This window comes from Ictidomys tridecemlineatus, chromosome 5 (assembly GCF_052094955.1).
Source record: "Ictidomys tridecemlineatus isolate mIctTri1 chromosome 5, mIctTri1.hap1, whole genome shotgun sequence".
In the NCBI taxonomy this organism is placed as follows: domain Eukaryota; kingdom Metazoa; phylum Chordata; class Mammalia; order Rodentia; family Sciuridae; genus Ictidomys; species Ictidomys tridecemlineatus.
The window spans coordinates 131,130,064-131,137,158 of NC_135481.1; the positions used below are offsets into that span (position 1 = coordinate 131,130,064).

The following is a 7,095-nucleotide window of genomic DNA, read 5'->3' on the forward strand; positions in this document are numbered from 1 at the left end:
TAACATATTCCAATCTCACTTAGCAGTATAGGTAAAACAAATCCTAACAAAGTATTAACAAATATGGAAGAGCTTCAGTTCAAGTTGAATTAATTTATGGTCAAAAAACAAAGTTGGCGTAGTAGTTGAAAATAAAAGCATATGTTTTGTCACAGAATAAAGGAGGAAAATTGCATAATCTATTCAGCAATACAGGGAAAACATTTGATAAAATTAATACACAAAAGCTTTTTGCAAACGAAAAAAGTGGAAGTAACTTAATCTAAAAAGAGGAAACGATGTTTAAGTAATAAAACAATTCACCACAATCACTACTACTGGTTTCATTTTTTTTTTAACAATCTATGTGGCATATTAAGGCAAATAACCACAGTAAGTAAAATAAAGTGACTCTACTTATAGAATTGTAAGGAAAGAATAGGAATTGTTATTGTTGAAAGAGAATTTGACCGGGTAGGTGGAAGATTCAAAACAATATAGTACTTGCTTTATTACCAAATTATTAAATTAAAGGAGAGATTGTCAAGTTTTCTGTGTGCATAACTTATATAAAAATCAGTTTTATGTGTATGTATGAATATATATTAATATTCAAATTAATATCTATACCTATGTATCACAGAAACAAAGGAAAAAATTAAAGATACCATTTAAAATAGCATAAGAAAAATTTCATATCCATGGATAAGTATGATATGAACTTTATAAGGCTCAAAGGAAAAAATAAAGTTTGTAATAAGATGTAAATATTTGGAAAAGTATGCAATATTAATTGATTAGGAAAAGATAAACTTTGCAAAATTGTCAGTTATCTCCAAATTGATTATAACTGATGTAATAGATTCAATGGAAAACCAATTAAAAGCTCATTAAGCATCATTTCCCTGTAGCATTTTGCTCTTTAAGGTGTCAATAAAGTTACATTTCCTGTCCAGGTTATATAATAATTCCAGGTGCATCCTTTGGTAGCACGAGTGGACCTTTGCCCTGAAAGGAATTTACATATTCCTTGGGGTAGGAAGAGGAAAAATATCTTTCAGCATCTGGAAAAGCATAGAAGTTATTATCTCATTAGCTCATGCTGCACATTCTCGCTAAGATGTGTCATGATAGGCATATTCATTAACTTCAGTAGGCTCAGTATGCTACTTCTACATCCTGGTTCAAAGTCATTTCCCTGGCTTGGAATTTTCTGCTTGTCTTACTTCCAACTATCATTCAAATCACCTCCCAAACCATTTTTTCATTTGATGCCTTTCCTGAGCAGTAAACAAAATTCTGTTTATGTGTGGAGAACAGGTAGTGCCCCTTGAGCTGACCGTTGAAGCACTTTTCACATTGTTAACTTTATAATGTATTTTCTATTACCTTGCATAATTTCAGTTTCTGTGGAAGAAATGATGTAATTTCTATTTGGATTTTTTCCAGCATTCTAATGTATAATTTTTCATCCTATGTACACAGAAGGAGTCGTGATTGATAGAATATGTACTTTCACAGTCGGATTTTCACTCTAACAATCTGAAGATATTTTTATTGCAAGTTTACTTTATTTATCTTAAATTCAGATAAAATAATTTATTCTGTTAAAATATAGGGAGCAAAATTCACATCATTCTCATTTATTATTGTTTAATAACGTTGTAAGTCACTTGAGAGAAACACTTCTATCTTGTATGTAAATATTGAATGCTCCAAGTGCTGGATACTGATGCTATAATCTCTAGATATGTTAGTCAGCTTTTTATCACTGTGACCAAAATTCTTTAACAAAACAAATTAGAGGATAAATAGCTTATTTTACTTCATTATTTCAGAGGTTCTGTCCATGATGGGCCAACTCCTTTGTTATGGACCTGAAGTGAGGCAGAACATAATAGCATAAGGGCATGCCCCCAGAGTCCCACCTCTTCCAGCCATATCCCACCCTCTACAGTAACCACCTAGTTAGTCCTTGCATATTATTAATCCACCCAATGAGATTGCACCTCTCACAATCCAATCATTTTACATCTGAACATTCCTTCATTAACACAGGAATTTTTGGGGGGATACCTTGTATCCAAACTATAATACTATGTCATATAACATTTTACTGATAATGTGCTTAATATGTAGTTCAAATATTTCTGAGTTTATCCTATTTGCAATAATCAAGGAATAGAAACAAAATGTTTTAGTTAATGTATTAAAATTGAAATATTCTAAGGGAGACATATACAGTACAGATTTCTTATCTTTATGTATGAAATAATTCGCAACTTACATCATGATCATGAGTTCAATAAATAGAAACAATAACATATATTTATTGTATCCAGTCATTCAACAGATACTTATTATGAGCCAGGCAATATTGATACATACAGCCTATTCCTCTCCTGAGATCTGTTCTAGTTAAGGGAGAAAAACATCATATGAAAAATTACAGAATTGATTGTTAGTTACACTCGTTATGGGTGTCATTACAGTGAATTATTGTTAGGAAAGTGTGTCACAGCAGGGACTTGATTGGTCTCTTATGGAATTTGGACTGGCCTGTTTCTTTTATTCTATTTCTTGGAAATCAGAAATTAGAATTTGGTATTATCTTTGAGATAAATAAATGAAGTTGTCATATAAATGCAAAAATAGAGAGATGGTAGGACATACTTCTGACTTTCAAAATTCAGTCATTTAAGAATTATAGCCGTACCATGGACTTTGAAAATTAAAGGCACAACTAGGGCATGATATATAGATATTTAACAATGTAAAATAAAAATGAAAAACACTCTAAAATTGATGTATCTCACTGCCAAAAACAAAAAAATAGGGGTGAGTATATAGAAAAATGACTTTGGAGAGATCTCGGTTCTGATCCATTACTGTATACCATTCAACTGAGGAAGATACTCCTAACACATACAGAAATATTTCCAAGTATTTGGAATAGCATATACAAAGCATTTGATTTCTTCTACTCTGTGGCTGATTTTTTCCCCATGGGTATTCTAATTTTACAACAAATCCAACATTTGTTTGGAATGAATTACTAGTGTCTTGGTCCAACCTTGGGATGAGTGACAACTTTGGGTAGAAAGGGAGTCATTTGATGCCACCTGAAGATGAGCATGCCGTGGGAGTCCCCAGATGTGGTGATATCATGCCTTCAGAACAACACTTATTGGAAACTTGTTTTCATATGTGCATTCGTTTCCTGTGGCTGTTGAACCTGAGACACAATGTGGCTTCTGGTTCTAGATAAAACCAGCAAGCCTTTATTGTCTTTCAGTTTTGGAAGTCTTATGAATGCAGTCAGTTTCTCTGGGCTGAAGTTGAGATGCTGGCTGCCACCCTCCTGCCTTTACCAGCTTGGGAGCTGGATTTCACACTTGCTCTCTTCATGCCTCTTCTCCCAGTATCCAGGCCAGCAGACTACATGTTCAAATCCTTTCCTGCTCCATCTCCTTACCTTTTCCTCTTCTCCATTTGTCTGAAATCTCTTTTATAAAAGATTTTCTTTTTTTTTTTTTTTCCGATACCAGGAATTGAACTCAAGGGCACTCGACCACTGAGCCACATCCCCAGCCTTATTTTTTGTATTTTATTTAGAGACAGAATATCACCCATAATAATTTCCCATCTCAAAAGCTCTAACTTAATTACATCTGCAAAACATTTTTTTTCCATGCAAGGTAATATTATCAGGATCCAGGGATTAGCTTATAGGTATACAGATATCTTTGGGAGAGATGTGGTATTTTTCAGTCTATTATAATGTATGTCTACTTCCATATATCATGCTTATATTGTGTACAGTCCAAATGTTTAGGTTTTATTTATTTATTTACTCATTTGTGATGTTGGGGATTAAAATCAGACCTTCAAGCTTACTAGGCAAGCACTCAACCACTGAGCTAGCTGCACATTCACACCTTTTAAAATGTGATTTTGAGACAGGATTTCTATTTCCGTTTTTTTACTGTTCTGACTGAAAGACTTGTCAAAGAACAATTATAGGGGAGAAAAAGTTTACTTGGGTCACACAGTTTCAGAGGTCTCAGTCCATAGAAGGCTGGCTCCATTCTACTGGGGCTCAAGTTTTTTCAATGTCCTCTGGGTGGCTTACATTTGTTCATAAAAACAAAATGAGAAGGGGGTATAGTAGAGGATAGGAAAGGTAGCAGAATACAACAGTCACTAATATGGCAGTATGTAAAAATGTGGATGTGTAACCGATGTGATTCTGCAATCTGTATTTGGGGTAAAAATGGGAGTTCATAACCCATTTGATTCTAACGTATGAAAAATGATATGTCAAGAAAAAAAAAGAAAATGAGAGGTGGACGATGACACATGGAAAGCAAGTTTCAGATGCAGGAGGAGACTGTCTCCTGGATACTACTTTTGAGTCACTAAGTTAAATTGAATCTGGAACTTGTTCCCTACCCAGACCTTGATCTGATTTCTAAAACAAACAAACAAACAAAATATCTTCATTTTTTCTTCAGATTTGAGTTGGGTTTTCTGTGTTCTAAACTGAATCTATCTCACTGATATACATCTTTCAGGGGAAAATAATTGAAGTTCTATTCAGCTTTTAGAAAGCAATTGACATCATGGTGGTAAAGTGTGGTGGAGGAAAGTAGCTCACGTCATGATCATAAAGCAGACACACACACACACACACACACACACACACAGAGAGAGAGAGAGAGAGAGAGAGAGAGAGAGAGAGAGAGAGAGATCTTCATTTGCCAAATACAAATATATACCCCAAAGCCAGCTCTCCAGTGCCCTCCTCCTCCAGCCAAGTCCTACCTGTCTTCATTTACCACTCATTCCCATCAGGCGGTTAAGTCACTGATTGAGTGAAGGCTCTTATAACCCAATCGCTTCTCCTCTAAACCTCCTTGCATTGTCTCACATGTGACCTTTTTGGAAGGTCAGGAATCCAATTCTATTTGACTGGGTACCCCAGGCCCAGGATCTCTCTTACATTCAAACCATGACAATGTTTTTCGATTGCTTTCTAAAAGCTGAATAGAACTTCAGTTATTTTACCCTGAAAGATGTATATCAATGAGATATATTCAGTTTAGGACACAGAAAGCCCAAATTAAATTTGCAAAAATAATGAAGATAATTTTTTTTCTTTGTTTTATAACTCAGATCAAGGTCTGGGTAGGGGACAGGTTCCAGATTCAATTTAACTTCCTGACTCAACGGTATTGTCCAGGAGATAGTCTCCTCTTGCATCTGAACCTTGCTTTTCATGTGTCATCTTCAACCTCTTTCCTTTTATGAACAAATGTAAGCCACCCAGAGGACACTGAAAACAATGATGAGATTGATGCATACATTTGTCCTTCATGAGCTACCAGAAAGCTGGCCCTGGCAAAAGATATGCTGAATCCCCAGGTAAAAATTTTAGATAGTCTTACTTATAGGTTTGTCTATCTGATATTTGTAAGTCATTAACTTTAGAGACTTTTTAAAAATATATTTTCTTATTTTACTGTTTGTCTTTATTGATGTATTATACATATTAAAATATACATGCATATTATATTATATACATGATTCATGATAAATTTTGATATTATTACAAGAGCATGGAATATAATTTGTTCTAATTTAGTCCCTAGCACTTCTTCCCCACACTTCCTCCTCCTGATTCCCTCCCTCTAATCTCCAGATCTTTCTTTAATTTATTTATAGTTTTTAAAAACTTTTTTATCATGGATATACTTGTTGTTGGGATCCTCTGTGGCATGTTCTATGTGTATGTACATAGGAAAGTTCAGATTTGTTCCACTGCTCTTCACTTTTCCACCCCTCCATGTTCCCTCTCAATCCCTTTAATCTGCTCTACTGATATTTCCTCTGTTTTTATGACACCCCCCCCTTTATTTTTATATTTATTTTTTATTTTTTGTGGTACTGGGGATCAAACCCAGGGCCTTGTGCATGCAAGGCAAGCACTCTACCAACTGAGCTATACCCCCAGACCCTGCTGCCCTTTATTTTGGATTAGCTTCTGCATATGAGAAAAACATTCAACCTTTAACTTTTTAAGACTGATTTATTTCACTTACATGGTAATCTCCAATTTCATCCATTATAGAAAATGCCATAATTCTATTCTTCTTTATGGCTGAGAAATACTCCACTGTGTATATATAGCACAATTTCTTTATCCATTGATCTGATGAAAGGCATCTAGGTGGGTTCCAAAACTCAAAGTGGATCAAATACCTAGGAATTAGATCAGAAATTCTGCTAGAAGAAAATGTATGCCCCACACTCCTATATATCAGCTCAGGAACAGATTTCCTTAACAAGATTTCTAAACACAAGAAATAAAATAAAAATTCAATAAGTAGACTTGCTCAAATTAAAAAGCTTCTTCAAGTTAAAGGAAATAATTAAGAGTCTGAAGTGAGAACCTACAGAAGGGGAGAATATCTTTGTCACCTGCTCCTCAGATAGGGAATTAATATTCAGCCTATATAAAGAACTCAAAAAACTTAACACAAAACCTCCCCAACCTCCCAAACCCAATCAATACTATGTAAAAGAACTAAAGAGACACATCTCAAAAAGAAGAAACACAAATATCCAACAAACAGATGAAAAAAAATTTTCAACAGCTTTAGTAAATCAAAACATTTTGCTTCATTTATTCATCTCCATTTTTTAACCCATTATTCTATTTCACTAATTTTGTTTTCATTTTCAGGAGTATTAAAGAAAGATAAACTATTTAATGGCTCAGGAGGAAGTTGACATGTCATTTGTGTTTAAGGGTAGATGTACTAGTTATTTATTGCTCTGTAACAAATTACACCCCCAACTACTGTATTAAAGTAGCACATGTTTATTATTACAGTTTTATACGTCAGGAATCCAATTCTGCTTGACTGGGTACCCCAGGCCCAGGATCTCGCACAGTGCTGCAATCAAGATGTCATCGAGGACTGGGGTCTCATCTGAAAGCTCAGCTAAGGTTATCAGATCTGCTTTCAAGCTATGGCTTTTGGTAGGGTTAATTCCTTTCAGGGTGCTGGACTAAGCTCCTCAGTTCCTTGATGGTTATTGGTTGCAAACTGT

At 34.7% G+C, this 7,095-nt stretch overlaps 1 non-coding gene across 1 annotated transcript; it reads right to left on the minus strand.

The window, feature by feature from the left end:
• Nucleotides 1-5,917: 5,917 nt before the first annotated feature.
• Trnaa-ugc (transfer RNA alanine (anticodon UGC)) lies at nucleotides 5,918-5,991 on the minus strand. Its single transcript has one exon. It is a non-coding gene; the product is annotated as a tRNA-Ala (tRNA).
• Nucleotides 5,992-7,095: the final 1,104 nt, after the last annotated feature.